The sequence below is a fragment of the Arvicola amphibius genome, chromosome 10 (assembly GCF_903992535.2).
Source record: "Arvicola amphibius chromosome 10, mArvAmp1.2, whole genome shotgun sequence".
Lineage (NCBI taxonomy): Eukaryota > Metazoa > Chordata > Mammalia > Rodentia > Cricetidae > Arvicola > Arvicola amphibius.
The window spans coordinates 88,357,489-88,381,613 of NC_052056.1; positions in this window are offsets into that span (position 1 = coordinate 88,357,489).

Below are 24,125 nucleotides of genomic sequence, written 5' to 3' on the forward strand. Positions count from 1 at the left end.
AATTCCCTCAATTGGGTGATAATAAAGCGTGTAATTCCATCTGGTTGGTAATATGCATGCCTGTAATTCCATCTCTTTGGGGGTATTGCATGCTTATAATTCCATCTGGTGGTCAGTGAGACATGCCTGTAATTCCATCTTTTTGTAGTAATATATGACTGGACTCCATAACTGGGTGGTAATAAATGCTTGTAATTCCATCCTTTGAGTTTCTATACATTCCTGTAATTCCATCATTTGGGTGATAAAAAAGCCTATAATTCCATCTAGTGGGTGGTAATGCATACCTGTAATTCCACCTGGCGTTTGGTAATACATGCCTGTAATTCCATCTCATTAGTGGTAATACATGCCTGTAATTCATCAATTGGATGATAATAAAGACTGTAATTCCATCTGGTGGGTGGTAAAACATGCCTGTAATTCCATCCTTTTGAGTTGTAATACATGTCTCTAATTCCATCTCATTGCTGATAATACATGCCTATAATTCCATCTGGTGCTTGGTAATACATGCCTGTAATCCCATCAATTTGGTGATAATACAGCCTGTAATTCCATTTGCTGGGTGGTAATGCATGCCTGTTATTCCATCTTGTTGTGGGTAACATATGCGTGTAATTTCATCTGGTCGGGGGTAATACAACACCTGTAATTCCTTCTCATTGGTGGTAATACCTTCCCTTAATTCCATAAATTGGGTGATAATAAAAACTAATTCCATCAGGTGTGTGGTAATACATGCCTGTAATTCCATCGAGTGGGTGTTGATACATGTCTGTAATTCCATCCCAATAGTGTTAATACATGCCTGTAATTCCATCTGTTAGGTAGTAAAACATGCTTGTAATTCCATCTCTTTGGGGGTATTGCATGCCTGTAATTTGATTTGTAGGGTGTTTTTTCGTACTTGTAATTCTATATGGTGTGGTGTATTACTTGGCTGTATTTCCATCTTGTTTGTGTTAAAACATGCCTAAAATGCCATCTGATTGGTGGTAATACATGCCAATAATTCCAAGTGGTTGGTGGTAATACATGCCTGTAATTCCATCTTGTGGGTAGTATACATGACTGAAATTCCCTCAATTGCGTGATAATAAAGCATGTAATTCCATCTGGTGGGTAATATGCATGCGTGTAATTCCATCTCGTTGGGGGTATTGCATGCCTGTAATTCCATTTGGTGGTTAGTGAGTCATGCCTGTAAGTCCATGTGTTTCTAGTAATACATGCCTGTATTCCATAATTGGGTGGTAATACATGCTTGTAATTCCATCCTTTGAGTTTCTCTACATTCCTGTAATTCCATCATTTGGGTGATAATAAAGCCTGTAATTCCATCTAATGGGTGGTAATGCATACCTGTAATTCCATCTGGCGATTGGTAATACATGCCTGTAATTCCATCTCATTAGTGGTAATACATGGTTGCAATCCATCAATTGGCTGATAATAAAGACTGTAATTCCATCTGGTGGGTGATAAAACATGCCTGTAATTCCATCCTTTTGAGTTGTATTACATGTCTGTAATTCCTTCTCATTGGTGATAATACATGCCTCTAATTCCATCTGGTTTTTGGGAATACATGCCTGTAATTCCATCCCATTGGTGGTAATACCTGCGTGTAATTCCATCAATTGCGTGATAATAAAGACTGTAATTCCATCTGATGGGTGGTAATAGATGTCTGTAATTCCATCGAGTGGGTGGTATTCCATGCCTGTAATTCTATCTTGTGGGAATTAATACTTGCCTGTAATTCCATCTGGTGGGTGGTAATACATGCCTGTAACTCCATCTGATTGGTGGTAATGCATGCCTTTAATTCCATCTAATTGGTCACAATACATGCAGTAATTCCAAAGTAGGTTGTAATAAATGCGTGGAATTATATTTTTTTGGTGGTAATACATGCCCGTAATTGAAAGAGCTCGGTGGTAATACATGCCTGTAATTCCATCTTGTGGGTAGTATACATGCCTGTAATTCCCTCAATTGCGTGATAATAAAGCATGTAATTCCATGTGGTGGGTAATAATGCATGCCTGTAATTCCATAATTGGGGAGTAATACATGCCTGTAATCCCATCAATTTGGTGATAATACAGCCTCAAATTCCATATCGATGGGGGTATTGCATGCTTATAATTCCATCTGGTGGTTAGTGAGTCATGCCTGTAAGTCCATGTGTGTCTAGTAATAAATGACTGGATTCAATAACTGGGTGGTAATACATGCTTGTAATTCCATCCTTTGAGTTTCTCTACATTCCTGTAATTCCATCATTTGGGTGATAATAAAGCGTATAATTCCATCTAGTGAATGGTAATGCATACCTGTAATTCCATGTGGCGTTTGGTAATACATGCCTGTATTTCCATCTCATTAGTGGTAATACATGCCTGTAATCCATCAATTGGATGATAATTAGGACTGTAATTCCATCTGGTGGGTGGTAAAACATGCCTGTAATTCCATCCTTTTGAGTTGTAATACATGTCTGTAACTCCATCTCATTGGTAATAATACATGCCTATAATTCAATCTGGAGCTTGGTAAAAACATGACTGTAATCCCATCAATTTGGTGATAATACAGCCTGTAATTCCATTTGGTGGTTGGTAATGCATGCCTGTAATTCCATCTCGTTGTGGGTAACATATGCGTGTAATTTCATCTGGTCGGTGGTAATACAACACCTGTAATACCTTCTCAATAGTGGTAATACCTTCCCTTAATTATATCAATTGGGTGATAATAAAACTAATTTCATCTGGTGGGTGGTAATACATGCCTGTAATTCCATCTCATTGGTGATAATACATGCCTATAATTCCATCTGGTGCTTGGTAATACATGCCTGTAATCCCATCAATTTGGTGATAATACAGCCTGTAAATTTTTTTGGTGGTTGGTAATGCATGCCTGTAATTCCATCTCGTTGTGGGTAACATATGCGTGTAATTTCATCTCGTCGTTGGTAATACAACACCTGTAATTCGTTCTCATTGGTGGTAATACCTTCCCTTAATTCCATCAATTGGGTGATAATAAAGACTCCATCAGGTGGGTGGTAATACATGCCTGTAATTCCACCTCATTGGTGGTCATTCCTGCGTGTAATTCCATCAATTGTGTTGTAATAAAGACTGTAATTCCATCTGGTGGGTGGTAGTACATGCCTGTAATTCCATTTGGTGGTTGGTAATGCATGCCTGTAATTCCATCTCGTTGTGGGTAATATATGCGTGTAATTTCATCTGGTCGGTGGTAATACAACACCTGTAATTCCTTCTCAGTGGTGGTAATACCTTCCCTTAATTCCATCAATTGGGTGATAATAAAGACTAATTCCATCAGGTGGGTGGTAATACATGCCTGTAATTCCATCTCATTGGTGGTCATACCTGCGAGTAATTCCATCAATTGCGTGATAATAAAGACTATAATTCCATCTGGTTGGTGGTAATAGATGCCTGAAATTCCATTGAGTGGGTGGTATTCCATGCCTGTAATTCTATCTTGTGGGTATTAATACTTGCCTGTAATTCCATCTGGTGGGTGGTAATACATGCCTGTAACTCCATCTGATTGGTGGTAATACATGCCTTTAATTCCATCTAATTGGTCATAATACATGCAGTAATTCCAAAGTAGGTTGTAATAAATGCGTGGAATTATATTTTTTTGGTGGTAATACATGCCCGTAATTGAAAGAGCTCGGTGGTAATACATGCCTGTAATTCCATCTTGTGGGTAGTATACGTGCCTGTAATTCCCTCAATTGCGTGATAACAAAGCATGTAATTCCATGTGGTGGGTAATAATGTATGCCTGTAATTCCATAATTGGGGAGTAATACATGCCTGGAATCCCATCAATTTGGTGATAATACAGCCTCAAATTCCATCTCGTTGGGGGTATTGCATGCCTGTAATTCCATCTGTTGGTTAGTGAGTCATGCCTATAAGTCCATGTGTTTCTAGTAATAAATGACTGGATTCCATAACTGGGTGGTAATACATGCTTTAATTCCATCCTTTGAGTTTCTCTACATTCCTGTAATCCCATCATTTGGGTGATAATAAAGCCTATAATTCCATCTAGTGGATGGTAATGCATACCTGTAATTCCATCTGGCGTTTGGTAATACATGCCTGTAATTCCATCTCATTAGTGGTAATACATGCCTGTAATCCATCAATTGGATGATAATAAAGACTGTAATTCCATCTGTTGGGTGGTAAAACATGCCTGTAATTCCATCCTTTTGAGTTGTAATACATGTCTGTAATTCCACCTCATTGGTGGTAATACATGCCTATAATTCCATCTGGTGCTTGGTAATACATGCCTGTAATCCCATCAATTTGGTGATAATACAGTCTGTAATTCCATTTGGTGGGTAGTAATGCATGCCTGTAATTCCATCCCAATATGGGTAACATATGCGTGTAATTTCATCTGGTCGGTGGTAGTACAACACCTGTAATTCCTTCTCATTGGTGGTAATACCTTCCCTTAATTCCATCAATTGGGTGATAATAAAGACTAATTCCATCAAGTGGGTTGTAATGAATACCTGTAATTCCATCTGGTGCTTGGTAATACATGCCTGTAATTCCATCTCAGTAATGGTAATACATGCCTGTAATCCATCAATTGGGTGATAATAAAGACTCTAATTCCATCTGATGGGTGGGAATACATGCCTGTTATTCCATCGAGTAGGTGGTAAAACATGCCTGTAATTCCATCTGATTGGTGGTAATACATGCCTTTTTTTCCATCTAATTGTTCGTAATACATGCCTGTAATTCCATTTGGTGGGTTGTAATAAATGCCAATAATTATATTTCATTGCTGGTAATATATACCAGTAATTTCAACTGGTGGGTAGTATACATACTTGTAGTTCCACGGTTGCATGATAATAAAGCCTGTAGTTCTATCTCTTTGGTAATAATGCATGCCTGTAATTCCATCTCGTTGGCGGTATTGCATGCCTGTAATTCCATCTGGTGGTTAGTGAGTCATGCCTATAAATTCATGTTTTCTAGTAATACATGCCTGTATTCCATAATTGGGTGGTAATACGTGCTTGTAATTCCATCTTATGAGTTTCTCTACATTCCTGTAATTCCATCATTTGGGTGATAATAAAGCCTGTAATTCCATCTAGTGGGTCGTAATGCATACCTGTAATTCCATCTGGTGCTTGGTAATACATGCCTGTAATTCCATCTCAGTAGTGGTAATACATGCCTGTAATCCATCAATTGGGTGATAATAAAGACTGTAATTCCATCTGGTAGGAGGTAAAACATGCCTGTAATTCCATCCTTTTGAGTTGTCATACATGTCTGTAATTGCTTCTCATTGGTGATAATACATGCCTATAATTTCATCTGGTGTTTGGTACTACATGCCTATAATTCCATCTGATGGGTGGTAACACATGCCTGTAATTCCATCGAGTGGGTGGGATTACATGCCTGTAATTCTATCTTATGGGAGGTAATACTTACCTGTAATTCCATCTGGTGGGTGGTAATACATGACTTTAATTCTATCTGAATGGTGATAATACATACCTGCAATTCAATCAGATTTGTGGTAATACATGCCTGTAATTTCATCTGATTTGTGGTAATACATGCCTGTAATTTTATTTTGGGTTGTAATACATGCATGTAATTATATTTCATAGGTGGTAATACATGCCAGTAATTCCTAGTGGACGATGGTAATACATACCTGTAATTCAACCTTGTGGGAAGTATACATGCCTGTAATTCTATGAATTGCGTGATAATAAAGCCTGTAATTCCATCTGGTGTATAATAATACATGCCTGTAATTCCATCTCGTTGGGGGTAATGCATGCCTGTAATTCCATCGAGTGGGTGTTGATACATGCCTGTACTTACATCTGGTGCTTGGTAGTACATGCCTGTAATTCCATCTCATTGGTGGTAAAACATGCCTGTAATTCCATCTCATTGGTGGTAAAACATGCCTGTAATTCCGTCTGGTGGGTTGTAATACATGCCTGCAATTATATTTCATTGGTGGTAATACATGCCAGTAATTCCAAGTGGTCAGTGGTTTTACATGCCTTTAATTCAATCTTGTGGGGAGTATACATGCCTGTAATTCCCTGTATTGCATGATAATAAAGCCTGTAATTCCATCTGGTGGGTCATAATGCATGCCTGTAATTCCATCTCGTTGGGGGTATTGCATGCCTGTTATTCCATCTGGTGCTTGGTTAGACATGCCTATTATTCCATGTGGTAGTAGTAATACATACCTGTAATTCCATCGTGTGAATAGAATATATGCCTTTATTCCATATGGTGTGTTGTAATAGACGCCTGTAATTCCACAATTGGGTGGTAATACGTGCTTGCAATTCCATCAATTTGGTGATAATACAGCCTGTAATTCCATCTTATGGGTAGTATACATGCCTGTAATTCCATCAATTGAGTGATTAAGACTGTATTTCATCTGGTAGGTGGTAATGCATGCCTGTAATTTCATACGGTGTGTAGTAATATATGCCTGTAATTCCATCTCATTGGTGGTAATATATGCCTGTAAATCTTTTTTTGTCAGTAAAAACACATGCCAGTAATTCAAAGTGGCCGGTGGTAATACATGCCTGTAATTCAATCTTGTGGGAAGTATACATGCCTGTAATTCCCTCAATTGCGTGATAATAAAGCCTGTAATTCCATCTGGTGAAGAATAATGCATGCCTATAATTCCATCTCATTGTGGGTACTGCATGCCTATAATTCCATCTGGTGGTTGGTGAGTCATGCCTGTAATTCCAAGTGGTGGTAGTAATACATACTTGTAATTCCATCGTGTGGGTAGAATATATGCCTGTATTCCATATGGTGTTGTAATAGATGCCTGTAATTCCATAATTGGGTGTTAATACATGCCTGTAATTCCATCCTTTGAGTTTCTCTACATTCCTGTAATCCATCAATTGAGGGATAATAAAGCCTGTAATTCCATCTAGAGGGTGGTAATGCATACCTGTAATTCCATTTGGTGCTTGGTAATACATGCCTGTAATTCCATCTCATTAGTGGTAATTCATGCCTTTAATCCATCAATTGGGTGATAATAAAGCCTTTAATTCCATCTATTGGGTGGTAATGCATACCTGTAATTCCATCTGGTGTTTGGTAATACAAGCCTGTAATTCCATCTTGTGGGTAGTAATACATGCCAGTATTCTATATGGTGTGTGGTAATAGATGCCTGTAATTCCATAATTTGGTGGTAATACATGCTTGTAATTCCATCCTTTGGGTTGCTCTACATTCCTGTAATTCCATCTGGTGGGTGGTAATGCATGGCTGTAATTCCTTCCATTGGGTTTGGTGGTGATACATGACTGTAATAGGTCATAAAACATGCTTGTAATTGCATCTTTTGGTAGTAATACATGCCTGTAATTCTTCCTTGAAGGTCATAATACATGCCTATAATCACATCAATTGGGTGGTAATACAAGCCTGTAATTCTATCTGTTGGGTAATAATGCATGCCTGTAATTCCATTAATTTATTGATAATACATACCTGTAATTTCATCTTGTGGGTGGTAATACATGCCTGTAATAACATTAACTGGATGGTAATACATACCTGTAATCCCATCTCGTTGGTGGTATTTCATGTCCGTAGTTCCATCAAATGTGTGATAATAAAGACTGTAATTCCATCTGATGGGTGGTAATACATGCCTGTAATTCTATCTTGTGCGAGGTAATACTTGCCTGTAATTCCATCTGGTGGGTGGTAAAAAAATGCATGTAATTCCATCTGATTGGTGGTAATACATGCCTTTTATTCCATCTAATTGGTTGTAATACATGCCTGTAATTCCATCTGGTGGGTTGTAATAAATGCGAGTAATTATATTTCATTGGTAGTAATACATACCAGTAATTTCAACTGGTGGGTAGTATACATGCTTGTAGTTCCACAGTTGCGTGATAATAAAGCCTGTAATTCCATCTCTTTGGTAATAATGCATGCCTGTAATTCCATCTCGTTGGCGGTATTGCATGCCTTTAATTCCATCTGGTGGTTGGTGAGACATGCCTGTAATTCCATGTGGTGGTAGTAATATATACCTGTAATTCCATCGTGTGGGGAGAATATATGCCTCTATTCCATATGGTGTGTTGTAATAGATGCCTGTAATTCCACAATTTGGTGGTAATATGTGCCTGTAATTCCATCAATTTGGTGATAATACAATTTGGTGATAATTCCATCTGGTGGGTGGTAATGCATGCCTGTAATTCCATCTCTTTGTGGGTAACACATGCGTGTAATTTCATCTGGTCGGTGGTAATACAACGCCTGTAATTCCTTCTCATTGGTGGTAATACATGCCTGTAATTCCATCTAGTGAGTGGTAATACATACCTATAATTATATTTTCTTTCTGGTCATACATGCCAGTATTTCCAACTGGTGAGTAGTAATACATGCCTGTAATTCCATCGAGTGGGTGTTGATACATGTCTGTAATTCCATCCCATTGGTGTTGATACATGCCTGTAATTCCATCTGTTAGGTAGTAAAACATGCTTGTAATTCCATCTCGTTGGGGATATTGTATGCCTGTAATTTGAGCTGTTGGGTGGTTATTCGTGCCTGTAATTCTATATGGTGTGGGGTAATACTTGTCTGTAATTCCATCTGGTAGGTGGTAATATATGCCTTTAATTCCATGTGATTGGTGATAATACATTCCTGCAATTCCATGTGATTGGTGGTAAAACATGCCTGTAATTCCATCTCATTGGTGGTAAAACATGCCTGTAATTCCATCTCATTGGTGGTAAAACATGCCTGTAATTCCATCTCATTGGTGGTAAAACATGCCTGTAATTATATTTCATTGGTGGTAATACATGCCAGTAATTCCAAGTGGTCAGTGGTTTTACATGCCTTTAATTCAATCTTGTGGGGAGTATACATGCCTGTAATTCCCTGTATTGCATGATAATAAAGCCTGTAATTCCATCTGGTGGGTCATAATGCATGCCTGTAATTCCATCTCGTTGGGGGTATTGAATGCCTGTTATTCCATCTGGTGCTTGGTGAGACATGCCTGTAATTCCATGTGGTGGTAGTAATACATACCTGTAATTCCATCGTGTGAATAGAATATATGCCTTTTTTCCATATGGTGTGTTGTAATAGATGCCTGTAATTCCATAATTGGGTGGTAATATGTGCTTGCAATTCCATCAATTTGGTGATAATACAACCTGTAATTCCATCTTATGGGTAGTATACATGCCTGTAATTCCATCAATTAAGTGATTAAGACTGTATTTCATCTGGTAGGTGGTAATGCATGCCTGTAATTTCATACGGTGTGTAGTAATATATGCCTGTAATTCCATCTCATTGGTGGTAATATATGCCTGTAAATCTTTTTTGTCAGTAAAAACACATGCCAGTAATTTCAAGTGGTCGGTGGTAATACATGCCTGTAATTCAATCTTGTGGGAAGTATACATGCCTGTAATGCCCTCAATTGCGTGATAATAAAGCCTGTAATTCCATCTGGTGAGGAATAATGCATGCCTATAATTCCATCTCGTTGTGGGTACTGCATGCCTATAATTCCATCTGGTGGTTGGTGAGTCATGCCTGTAATTCCAAGTGGTGGTAGTAATACATACTTGTAATTCCATCGTGTGGGTAGAATATATGCCTGTATTCCATATGATGTTGTAATAGATGCCTGTAATTCCATAATTGGGTGGTAATACATGCCTGTAATTCCATCCTTTGAGTTTCTCTACATTCCTGTAATCCATCAATTGAGGGATAATAAAGCCTGTAATTCCATCTAATGGGTGGTAATGCATACCTGTAATTCCATTTGGTGCTTGGTAATACATGCCTGTAATTCCATCTCATTAGTGGTAATACATGCCTTTAATCCATCAATTGGGTGATAATAAAGCCTTTAATTCCATCTATTGGGTGGTAATGCATACCTGTAATTCCATCTGGTGTTTGGTAATACAAGCCTGTAATTCCATCTTGTGGGTAGTAATACGTGCCAGTATTCTATATGGTGTGTGGTAATAGATGCCTGTAATTCCATAATTTGGTGGTAATACATGCTTGTAATTCCATCCTTTGGGTTGCTCTACATTCCTGTAATTCCATCTGGTGGGTGGTAATGCATGGCTGTAATTCCTTCCATTGGGTTTGGTGGTGATACATGACTGTAATAGGTCATAAAACATGCTTGTAATTGCATCTTTTGGTAGTAATACATGCCTGTAATTCTTCCTTGAAGGTCATAATACATGCCTGTAATCACATCAATTGGGTGGTAATACATGCCTGTAATTCCATCTGTTGGGTAATAATGCATGCCTGTAATTCCATTAATTTGGTGGTAATACATACCTGTACTTTCATCTTGTGGGTGGTAATACATGCCTGTAATAACATTAACTGGATGGTAATACATACCTGTAATCCCATCTCGTTGGTGGTATTTCAAGTCCGTAATTCCATCAATTGGGTGGTAATACATGGCTGTAATTCCATCTGGTGGGTGGTAATACATGCCTGTAATTCCATCTGGTGGGTAATAATGCATGCCTGTAATTCCATTAGTTTGGTGGTAATACATACCTGTAATTTCATTTTGTGGGTGGTAATACATGCCTGTAATAACATTAACTGTGTGGTAATACATACCTGTAATCTTATCTCGTTGGTGATATTTCATGTCTGTAATTCCATCAATTGGGTGGTAATACATGGCTGTAATTCTGTCTGGTGGGTGGTATACATGCTTATAATTCCATCTGGTGTGTCATAATACATGCCTGTAATTGATGTGGTTGTTTCTAATATATGCGTATAATTCCGTATCATGTAGGAACACATGCTTATAATTCCATCATAAAAATACATGCCTGTGGTTCCATCTCTTGGTAATACATGCCTGTAATTCCATATGATGTGTGGGAATACATTTCTGTAATTCACTCTCGTTGTTGGTAATACATACCTGTAATTCCATCTGCTGGGTGGTAATACATACCTGTAATTCCATTTCTTGGTGGTAAAACATGCCTGTAATTTTATATGGTGTGTAGTAATACATGCCTGTAATTCCATCTGGTGGGTGGTAATAGTTACCTGTAATTTTATCTTGTTGGTAGTAACACATGACTGTAATTCCACCTGGAGGGTGTAATACATGCCTGTAATTCCATCTCATTGTTCATAATACATGCCTGTAATTCCATGTATTGGGTAGTATAACATGCCTGTAAATCCATATGGTGGGTCGTAATACATTCCTATAATTCCATCTCATGTAGGAACACATGATTATAATTCCATCTTAGAAATACACACCTGTGGTTCCATCTCTTGGTAATACATGCCTGTAATTCCATCTGGTATGTGGTAGTATATGCCTGTAATTCCATCTCGTTGGTGGTAATACATGTCCATAATTCCATCAATTGGTTGGTAATATATGGCTGTAATTCCATTATGTGGGCAGGAATACATGCCTGTAATTCCATCTGATTGGTAGTAGTACATGCCTGTAATTTTATCTGGTGGGTGGTAGTACATGCGTGTAATTCAATCTGGTGAGTGGTAATACATGCCTATAATTCCATCTTGTGTAGGAACACATGCTTATAATTCCATCACAAAAATACATGCCTGTTGTTCCATCTCTTGGTAATATATGCTTGTAATTCCAAATCGTAGTATACATGCCTGTAATTCCATATTTTGGTAATAATACATGTCTGTAATACCATCTCATAGGTGGTAATACATGCCTGTAATTCCATCTGGTGGGTGGTAATACATGCCTTATTTCCATTTCATGGATGGTAATACATGCTTGTAATTCCATCTCATGGTTAGCAATATATGCCTGTAATTTCATCTCAGTATCACATGCCTGTAATTCCATATCTTGGTAATAATACATGCCTGTCATCCCATCTTCTAGTAATACATACCTATAATTCCATCTCTTGTTAATGATGCATGCCTGTAATTTCATCTTTTTGGTGGTAATACATGCCTGTAATCAATCTCATTGGTGGTAATACATGCCTGTAATTCCATCTCGATTATGCATACCTGTTACTCCATTTCTTGGTAATAATACATGCCTGCAATTACATCTTGTGTATGGTAATACATACCTGTAATTTCATCTCAGTAACATATGCCTGTATTTCCTATCTTGGTAATAATACATACCTGTAATTCCATCTCTTTGTAATAACATATACCTGTAATTACATTTCGAGGGTAGTAATACATGCCTGTAATTCCATCTCATTGTAATAATACAATCTGTAATTCCATATCACAGATTATAACATATACCTGTAATTCCATCTTGTCGGTCAGCCTACAGAATGAGAAAAGATCTTCACTAACTTCACATCAGACAGAGGTCTGATCTCCAAAATATACAAAGAACTCAAGAAATTGGACACCAAAGATCACATAATCAAATATAAAAATGGAATACAGACCTAAACAGAGAACTCTCAACAGAGGAATCTAAAATGGCTGAAAGAGTTGATCTTGTATCCTGCCACGTTACTGAAGGAGTTTATCAGCTGTAGGAGTTCTTTGGTGGAGTTTTTGGGGTCGCTTATGTATACTATCATATCATCTGCAAATAATGAAAGTTTAACTTCTTCCTTTCCAAATTGGATCCCCTTGATTCCCTTATGTTGTCTTATTGCTATTGCTAGAACTTCAAGCACTATATTGAAGAGATAAGGAGAGAGTGGACAGCCTTGTCGTGTTCCTGAATTTAGTGGGATAGCCTTGAGTTTCTCTCCGTTTAATTTGATGTTAGCTGTCGGTTTGCTGTAAATAGCTTTTATTATATTTAGGAATGACCCTTGTATCCCTAATCTCTCCAAGACCTTTATCATAAAAGGGTGCTGAATTTTGTCAAATGCTTTTTCAGCATCTAATGAGATGACCATATGGTTTTTTTCCTTCAGTTTGTTTATATGATGGATTACATTAATAGATTTTCGTATGTTGAACCAGCCCTGCATCTCTGGGATGAAGCCTACTTGATCGCTCAGGAAATTCGGGATCAACCTACCCCAGGACCCAGCAATTCCACTATTGGGAATCTACCCAAGAGATGCCCAATCATACAACAAAAGCATATGCTCATCTATGTTCATAGCAGCATTATTTGTAATAGCCAGATCCTGGAGACAGCCTAGATGCCCTTCAGTGGAAGAATGGATGAAGAAACTGTGGAATATATACATGCTAGAATACTACTCAGCGGTAAAAAACAATGACATCTTGAATTTTGCAGGCAAATGGATGGAAATAGAAAACACTATTCTGAGTGAGGTAACCCAGACCCATAAAGATGAACATGGGATGTACTCACTCATATTCGGTTTCTAGCCATGATTATAGGACATCGAGCCTATAAGTTTGGGATCCTTGAGAAGATAATAAGAAGGTGAACTCCCAAAAAAGATATAGTAATCCTCCTGGATATTGGAAGTAGACACGATCGCCAGGCAAAATTGGGAACTTGAGGGTTGGGCAAGACTGGGCCAAGGGAAGATGGGGAGAGAAAAGTGTGAAGGGGAGAGCGGGGGGAGCTCGGAGGAATGGGGTGCTTGGGATATAGGAAGGGTGGATATGAGAGCAGGGAAGCATATATCTGAATTTAAGGAGCTACCTGAGGGTTGTCAAGAGACTTGACCCTAGAGGGGTTCCCAGGTTTCCAGGGAGACGCCCCCAGTTGGTTCCTTGGGCAGCTGAGGAGAGGGAGCCTGAAAAGGCCAGTTCCTATAGCCATACTGATGAATTTCTTGCATATCACCATAGAACCTCCACCTGACAATAGATGAAGAAAATGACAGAGCCCCACCTTGGAGCACCGGACTGAGCTCCCAAGGTCCTGATGAGGAGCAGAAGGAGAGAGAACATGAGAAAGAAAGTCAGGACCGTGAGGGAACCTCCAGCTGGCGACAGATGGGGAAGGTGACTGAGCCCCACATTGGAGCACTGGACTGAGCTCCCAAGGTCCCGATGAGGAGCAGAAGGAGCGAGAACATGAGGGAGAAAGTCAGGAACGAGAGGGGTGCGTTCACTCATGGAGACGGTGGGACAGAACTAATGGGAGATCACCAACTCCAGTTGGAATGGGACTGATGGATCATGCGACCAAACCCGTCTCTCTGAGTGTGGCCAACAGCGGGGGCTGACTGAGAAGCAAAGGACAATGGCTCTGGGCTCTGATTCTTCTTCATGGACGGGCTCTGTGGGAGCCTTCTCAGCTTGGTCGATCACCTTCCTGGACCTGGGGGGAGTTGGGAGGACCTTGGTCTTAGCATAGAGTGGGGAACCCTGATGGCTCCTTGGCCTTGAGAGGGAGGGAGGGGAGGTATGGGTGGAGGGGAGGGGAGGGAAGGGGGAGAAGGAGGGGAGAGAAAGGGGAGAAGGAGGGGAGGGAGGGGGGAGGAGGAGGGAAGGAGATGGAAATTTTTAAATATAAAAAAAAATAAACCATGAGAAAAAAAAAATGAAATCTAAAAAAAAAAAAAAAAAAAATGGCTGAAAGACACTTAAGGAAATGTTCAACATCCTTAGTCATCAGAGAAATGCAAATCAAAACAACTCTGAGATTCCATCTTACACCTGTAAGAATGACCAAGATCGCCGGGCAATGGTGGCGCACGCCTTTAATCCCAGCACTCGGGAGGCAGAGGCAGGCGGATCTCTGTGAGTTCGAGACCAGCCTGGTCTACAAGAGCTAGTTCCAGGACAGGCTCTAAAGCCACAGAGAAACCCTGTCTCGAAAAAGCAAAAAAAAAAAAAAAAAAAAAAGAATGACCAAGATCAAAAACACTGATGACAACTTATGCTGGAGAGAATGTGGGGAAAAGGGATTGCTGCATTGCTGGTGGGAGTGCAAGCTGGTACAACCCCCTTTGGATGGCGGTTTCTCAGAAAATTAGGAAACAACTTTCCTCAAGACCCAATAATACCACTTTTCAGTATATATCCAAAGGATGCTCAATCATGCCACAAGGACATGTATTCAACCATGTTCATAGCAGCTTTGTTTGTCATAGCCAGAACCTGGAAACAACCTAAATGCCCCTCGATCGAAGGATGGATAAGGAAAATGTGGTACATTTACACAATGGAGTACTACACAGCAGAAAAAATAACGACAGCTTGAATTCTGCAGGAAAATGGATGGAACTAGAAAACATTATTTTGAGTGAGGTAACCCAGACACAGAAAGACAATTATCACATGTACTCACTCATAGGTGGTTTTTAAACATAAGGCAAAGAAAGCCAGCCTACAAACCACAATATCAAAGAACTTAGACAACAATGAGTACACTAAGAGAGACTTACATAGATCTAATCTACATGGGAAGTAGAAAGTAGAAAAAGACAAGATCTCCTGAGTAAATTGGAAGCATGGGGACCTTGGGGGAGTGTTGAAGGGAGATGGCAGAGGCAGGGAGGGGAGCAGAGAAAAATGTAGACCTCAATAAATATCAGTTTTAAAAAAAAAGGGGAAAAAAGCAAAAAAGAAATGCTTAATAAACAAAATGGGGGTAATAAAGACCCCCTGAGGAAAAAAAATTCATCTCATCTGTAATTCCATCTCAAGGGTGGTAATACATGTCTGTACTTGCATCCCTTAGTCATACCTGCCTGTAATCCATCTCATGGCTGGTAATACATGCCTCTAATTCCATCTCGTGGGTAGAAATATGTGCTTGTAATTCCATTTTAGAAATACATGCCTGTGGTTCCATCCCTTGGTAATACATGCCTGTAATTCCATCTCTTGATAATAGTACATGCTTGGAATTCCATTAAGTGAGTAGTAATACATGCCTGTAATTCCATCACGTGGGTAGTAATACATGCCTGTAATTTCATCTTGGTAATACATTCCTTTAGTTCCATCTCTCTGTAATACATGCCTGTAATTACATCTCTTAGTAATACAAGCCTATAATTCCATTTCATGAGTGGTAATACATGCCTCTAATTGCATCTCGTGGATAGGAATACATGTCTGTAATTCCATTTCTTAGTAATTCATGCCTGTAACTCCATTCGTGGATGGTAGTATAAGCCTGTAATTCCATCTCGTGGGTAGGAATATATCCCTGCAATTCCATCTTGGTTTTAATGCCTATAGTTCCATCTCTTGGTAATACATGCATGCAATTCCATCTCTCAGTAATACATGCCTGTAATTCAAAATTTTGATAAGAACACATGCTTGTAAATCCATCTTGTGGGTGGCAATACATGCCTGTAATTCCATCTTCATAATACATACCTGTAGTTCCATCTCTTTGTAATAATACATACCTGTAATTCCATTTCATGGGTAGTAATACATTCCTGTAATTCCATCTTGTAATAATACAAGCCTGTAATTCCATCTTGTCGGTCAGCCTACAGAATGGGAAAGTTTTTCACTAACCCCACATCAGACAGAGGTCTGATCTCCAAAATATACAAAGAACTCAAGAAACTGGACACCAAAAGATCACATAATCCAATAAAAAATGGAGTACAGTGGAGAGTCTAGGACCTCCCAGGAACTAGGCCTGAGACAGGACCTCTGCCAGCCTGGGTGTGCGTGAACCTGGGTCCTCTGAGGGAATAAGCAGGAACCAGAGATCACAGCAGGGCCAAGCGCAAGTCTGGGACTTCAGAGAGAGTAGACCTGAGCCAGGTCCTCTGTGGGTTCAGGCATTGGTTTGGGACATCAAAGGGAATAGGCAGGAACCTGGAACCCCTGCAGGTCCCAGCAGGAGTCTGAGACCTTTGAGGAAGTAAGCAGGTCCTCTGTGGGTTCGAGCACACCCGAGCCTAGAACCTCCCAGGCAGTAGACCAGAACCAGAAACCTTTCCAGGTCCAACTCCAACCTAGGGACTTCTGCAGGAGGGAATCCAGACTAGGATATACAGATACAGGTCAAAGCCAGTAACCTAAACCAAAACTGCACTGAGGCAAGGAACTCCACCTTGGGCAATAAATTCCACAGGAGTGGAATTGAATGAGACTCCTAGGACAGAGAGGGCCGGTGGAAACAAGCTCCACCAAGAGCAGAAGCCAGGAGCAAACTCAGTCCTGGGAGCTAACCCAGTCCTGGGACACTGGCAGTCCAGGATTGAGCCAAAGACCTGACTCAGAGTCTGTGACCTCCACCTGAACCGGAGTGGGACTGAACTAGTTACCTATGACACAGAGAGAAAAAGCCCCACCAGGAGCAGAAGCCAAGAGCAAACCCAGTCCCAGGACAAGGGCAGATCAGGATTGAACCAGAGTCAGTAATCACCACCAGAACGGGTCTAACTCCAAACCAGGGACTTCTGCAAGAGGAGATCCAGACCAAGATTTACAGAAACAGATCAAAGCCAGCATCCTAGGGCAAAGTAGACCTGAGACAGCAAACTTCAAGGGAGGAGACCAAAGCACAGGAGCACTGAGCTAACTCCAGGAACAGGAATAACCAACGGGGTAACTAGAACTGTGACACTGACTGTACCACGAGGAACAGCCATCTTAGCTTTGGATTCACTGGCAGCTAGAAGATTATTCAACAGAATCTCAGACAGCCCCAACCACACCTATTAGAGGAAAAGATGAGTAGAAAAGGTAAGATCACATGCCTCACCACAAAGAGCAACACAATACCAGTAAAACCTAAAGACCCTACAAAAGTAAGATCTGAACAACCAAATATGGATAAACTAGAAGAAAATGATAAAAAAAACGAAAGAGAATGTTTAAAATTCTTAAAGATGAAATGAGAAATCACCTTAAAGAAATGGAAGAAAAAAACAAATAAAAAATTGGAAGATATCAGCAAATCACTTAAAGAAAACAAAAAAAAAAGAAGAACTCAAACATATAACAGACACTATTCAGGACTTGAAAACTGAGATAGAAAAAATAAAGAAAACACAAGCTGAAGGAATTATAGAAACAGAAATCACGAGGAAAAGAACAGGAACCACAACTGCAAGTATGAACAACAGAATACAGGAAATGAAGAGAGAATCTCAAGCGCTGAAGATAAAATAGAGGAAACAGACTCATCAGTTAAAGAAAACATTAAATCTAACAAAAGCTTAACACAAAATATCCAGGAAACATGGGATAACATTAAAAAGCCAAATCTTAGAATAATAGGTATAGAAGAAGGAGAAGTTCAATTCAAAGGCACAGAAAGTTTATTTAACAAAATCATAGAAGAAAACTTTTCCTACCTAAAGAAAGATATGCCTATGAAGATACAAGAAGCTTACAGAACACCAAATAGACTGGATCAAAAAAAAATTCTCTCGCCACATAATAATCAAAACGCTAAACATACAAACTAAAGAAAGAATATTAAGAGCTGCAAAGGAAAAAGGTCAAGTAACATATAAAGGTAAACCTATCAGACTAACACCTGACTTCTCTATGGAAACCATGAAAGCCAGAAGGTCCTGGATAGATGTTTTGCAGAAACTAAGAGACCATGGATGCAAGCCCAGACTACTATATCCAGCAAAACTGTCGATCACCATAGACGGACAAAACAAGATATTCCATGACAAATCTAGATTTCATCAATACCTAGCCACAAACCCAACCCTACACAAAATACTAGAAGGAAAACTCCAACCCAAGGAAGATGGCTGCATCAATAAAAACACAATTGATGATCTCATTACAGCAAATCCCAAAGAAGAAAAACACACAAATTAACATCACCAACGATGAAAACTAAATTAACAGGAGATAGCAACCACTGGTCATTAATATCCCGTAATGTAAATAGACTATTCTCACCCATAAAAGGCACAGGCTAACATATTGGACACAAAAACACAATCCATCCCTCTTCTGCATACAAGACACACATCTCAACCTCAAAGATAGACATCGTCTCAGAGTAAAAGGTTAGGAAAAAATATACCAATCAAATGGACCTAAAAAACTAGACTTCTCGCCTCTCTCTTCCTGTCCCTTCCCAGCTTGCACCCAGAATCCCCCCACCCCGCCTCATCCTCCCGTCTTTGGGGCCACAAAATCCCACAGCTCAGCCTGTTTGGGCGCCGGGGACCTGTAATTGAGTGCACCCAGGCCGGTGGGAGGTCCCCTCCCTTCATTAGCCTGCCTGCGGCAAGGTAGACCCTTTGTCAGCCAGCTGCTTGGCCTGCAAGGGGACCTGACAGTCTGCCAGAGGATCCATCATTCATTGGGGTGAGTGAATTTAATTCATTGGGGTGAAATGAACTTCTAAAAGAAGACCCAAAGGGGATTATTCAGAGGAACAAATGGGCAGGCGCCAATGCAAGAATTCCTCCAACAATTTGAAAAACAACATGAAAGCACCAGAACCCAGCGAACTTATAACAGGAGGACTTGAACACACTAATCAAGAAGTAGAAAAAATTGACTTTATGAAAGTAATAGAGTCCCTTAAACAGGAGGCGAAAAACTCCCTTAAGGAAATGGACGAGAAGAATAACAAAAAGTTTGAAGAATTGAGTAAATCCGTAAATGATATCCTAGGAAACCAAGAAAAAACAATCAAACAGATAATGGAAACAGTGCAAGACTTGAAAACTGAAATGGAGGCAAGGAAGAAAACACAACCCGAGGGCCAGCTGGATTTGGAAAATCTATGCAAACGAACAGAGACTACAGAAACAAGCATAACCAACAGAATACAAGAGATAGAAGAAAGAATCTCAGATTCTGAAGATACCATAGAGAAAATAAACGCACTGATCAAAGAAAACAGCAAATCCAACAAATTCTCATCACAAAACATTCAGGAAATCTGGGACACAATAAAAAGACCAAACCTAAGAATAATAGGCGTAGAAGAAGGAGAAGAAATACAGCTCAATGGTTCAGAAAATATATTTAATAAAATTATAGGGGCTGCCTGGAATCCCTGATCCTGTGCCCTGACATTCCATCTGACCTGGTGAGTGAAGGCAGACCCTGGGGCAACCTGCCCTGGAAGAGGGCACAGACCCCCTACCCCCACTTCCCTCTGCAGGCTTGTGTCTGTTTCTCCTGTCCCTGTGTCTCCCAAGCTTTCCCTAGTGTTCTCAGGTGTCCTGCTCCTGTTCTAAGGCCATCCACCCAAAGGGGTCAGACTCTGGCCTCCAGGCAGGTCTGAGGATTCCTGCGGAGGGGTGCGGGCTCCTTCAGATTGTGCTGCCAGGTTCGCTGTGTGGTATTCCACCAGTTCAGTTCCACCTGAACTGGTGTCCTGCTCCTGTTCTAAGGCCATCCACCCAGAGGAGTCAGACTCTGGCCTCCAGGCAGGTCTGAGGATTCCTGCAAGGGAGTGCGGGCTTCTTCAGATTGTGACGCAAGGAATAGGTCCTCCTCTGGCACTGGGGAGATCCAACCAGTTTCAGTCACAGCAAAGATTGGTCTAGGACACCAAACGCCTCCGGGCTCCTTTTGAAGGAAGAGATGGGCAGGCGCCAATGCAGGAGCTCCTCCAACAACATGAAAGGCAACATGACATCACCACAAGCCAGACATCCCGAAACAACAAGAATTGAACACCCTACCCCAGAAGATATAGAAGAAACCGACCTTAAACAGTACTTTATGAAAATAATAGAGGACCTTAAACAGGAGATAAAAAACTGCCATAAAGAAATGGAGATGACAAACAAAAAGGTAGACGAAATAAATAAATCTCTCAAACATACTCAAGAAAAACAAGAAAAACAAGAAAAAGCAATCAAACAGGTAAGGGAAACAGTACAAGACCTGATAAATGAAATGGAGGTAATGAAGAAAACACAAGCTGAGGGAAGACTGGAAATGGAAACTCTGAGTAAATGAACAGAAACTTCAGAGACAAGTATTTCCAACCGAATACAAGAGATGGAAGAAAGAATCTAGGACTCTGAAGATACTATAAAAGAAATAAATTCACAGATTAAAGAACTAAACAAATCTAACAAATTCTTAACACAAAACATTCAGGAAATCTGGGACACCATGAAAAGACCAAACCTAAGAATAATTGGGGTAGAAGAAGGAGAAGAATTACAACTCAAAGGCCCAGAAAACATATTCAACAAAATTATAGAAGAAAACTTCCCCAACCTAAAGAAGGATGTTCCTATGAAGGTACAAGAAGCCTACAGAACACCAAATAGACTGGATCAAAAGAAAGCATCCCCACGCCATATAATAATCAAAACACAAAACATACAGAATAAAGAACAGATATTAAGAGCTGCAAAGGAAAAAGGTCAAGTAACATACAAAGGGAAACCTATCAGAATTACACCTGATTTCTCAATGGAAACCATGAAAGCCAGAAGAGCTTGGATAGATGTGCTACAGACACTAAGGGAACATGGATGCAAGCCTAGACTATTATACCCAGCAAAGCTTGCATTCACCATTGATGGAGAAAACAAGATATTCCAGAACAAAAACAGATTTAAACAATATGCAGCCACAAATCCAGCCTTGCAGAAAGTAATAGAAGGAAAATCACAAACCAAGGAGTCCAACAATGCCCACAATAACTCAGGCATCTAGCGAACCTTCACCAGCACAACTAGAAGAAGGGAAACACACAAACTCTACTACTAAAAATGACTGAAGTTAACAACCACTGGTCATTAATATCACTTAATATCAATGGACTCAATTCACCTATAAAAAGGCACAGGCTAAGAGACTGGATACGAAAACAGAATCCAACATTTTGCTGTTTACAAGAAACACACCTCAACCACAAAGACAGACACCTACTCAGAGTAAAGGGTTGGGAAAAGGTTTATCAAGCAAATGGCCCTAAGAAACAAGCGGGTGTAGCCATACTAATTTCCAACAAAGTTGACTTCAAACTAAAATCAATCAGAAGAGATGGAAAGGGACACTTTATACTCATAACAGGAAAAATCCATCAGAATGAAGTCTCAATCCTGAATATCTATACCCCTAATATAAAAGCTCCCACTTATGTAAAAGAAACACTTCTAGAACTCAAGGCAGCCATCAAACCACACACACTAATAATTGGAGACTTCAACACTCCTCTCTCACCAATGGACAGGTCAATCAGACAGAAACCTAACAGAGAATTGAAAGACTTAATGGAGGTAATGAACCAAATGGACTTAACAGACATCTATAGAACATTCCACCCAAATAGGAAAGAATATACCTTCTTCTCTGCGGCTCATGGAACCTTTTCAAAAATTGACCATATACTTGGTAACAAAGCAAACTTCCACAGTTACAAAAAAATATTAGTAACCACCTGTGTCTTATCGGATCACCATGGATTAAAATTAGAATTCAACAACAATGCTACCCCCAGAAAGCCCACAAACTCATGGAAACTGAACAGTCAACTACTGACCCACACCTGGGTCAAGGAAGAAATAAAGAAAGAAATTAAAGTCTTTCTTGAATTTAATGAAAACAAAGACACAACATACTCAAACCTATGGGAGACAATGAAAGCAGTGCTAAGAGGAAAGTTCATAGCACTAAGTGCCCACTTAAAGAAAACGGAGAAAGCGCTCATTGGTGACTTAACAGCACACCTGAAAGCTCTGGAAAAAAAAGAAGCAGACTCACCTAGGAGAAGTAGAAGACTGGAAATAATCAAATTGAGGGCAGAAATCAACAAAATAGAAACACAGAAAACAATCCAAAGAATCAATGAAACAAGAAGCTGGTTCTTGGAGAAAATCAACAAGATTGACAAACCCTTAGCCAAACTAATCAAACGGCAGAGGGAGAACACGCAAATTAAGAAGATCAGAAATGAAAAGGGGGACATAACCACAGACACAGAGGAAATTCAGAGAATCATTAGATCTTACTACAAAAGCCTGTATGCCACAAAATTGGAAAATGTAAAAGAAATGGACAGTTTTTTAGATAAATACCATATACCAAAGTTAAACCAGGACCAGGTAAATGCTCTAAATCATCCTGTTAGTCGCGAAGAATTAGAAACTGTTATCAGAAACCTCCCTACCAAAAAGAGCCCAGGACCAGATGGTTTCAATGCGGAATTCTACCAGAACTTCCAAGAAGACCTAATACCTATACTCCTTAAGGTATTTCATAATATAGAAACACAAGAGTCACTGCCAAATTCCTTCTATGAAGCTACAGTTACCCTGATACCTAAACCACACAAAGACTCAACCAAGAAAGAGAATAACAGGCCAATCTCACTCACGAACATTGACGCAAAAATTCTCAATAAAATACTGGCAAACCGAATCCAAGAACACATTAGAAAAATTATCCATTACGATCAAGTAGGCTTCATCCCAGAGATGCAGGGCTGGTTCAACATACGAAAATCTATCAATGTAATCCATCATATAAACAAACTGAAGGAAAAAAAACCATATGGTCATCTCATTAGATGCTGAAAAAGCATTTGACAAAATTCAGCACCCTTTTATGATAAAGGTTTTGGAGAGATTAGGGATACAAGGGTCATTCCTAAATATAATAAAAGCTATTTACAGCAAGCCGACAGCTAACATCAAATTAAACGGAGAGAAACTCAAGGCTATCCCACTAAATTCAGGAACACGACAAGGCTGTCCACTCTCTCCTTATCTCTTCAATATAGTGCTTGAAGTTCTAGCAATAGCAATAAGAAAAAACAAGGGAATCAAGGGGACTCAATTTGGAAAGGAAGAAGTTAAACTTTCATTATTTACAGATGATATGATAGTATACATAAGCGACCCCAAAAACTCCACCAAAGAACTCCTACAGCTGATAAACTCCTTCAGTAACGTGGCAGGTTACAAGATCAACTCCAAAAAATCAGTCGCCCTCCTATACACGAAGGATAAGCAAGCAGAGAGGGAAATCAGAGAAGTATCACCTTTCACAATAGCCACAAATAGCATAAGATATCTGGGAGTATCTCTAACCAAGGAAGTGTAAGACCTATTTGACAAGAACTTTAAGTCTTTGAAGAAAGAAATTGAAGAGGATACC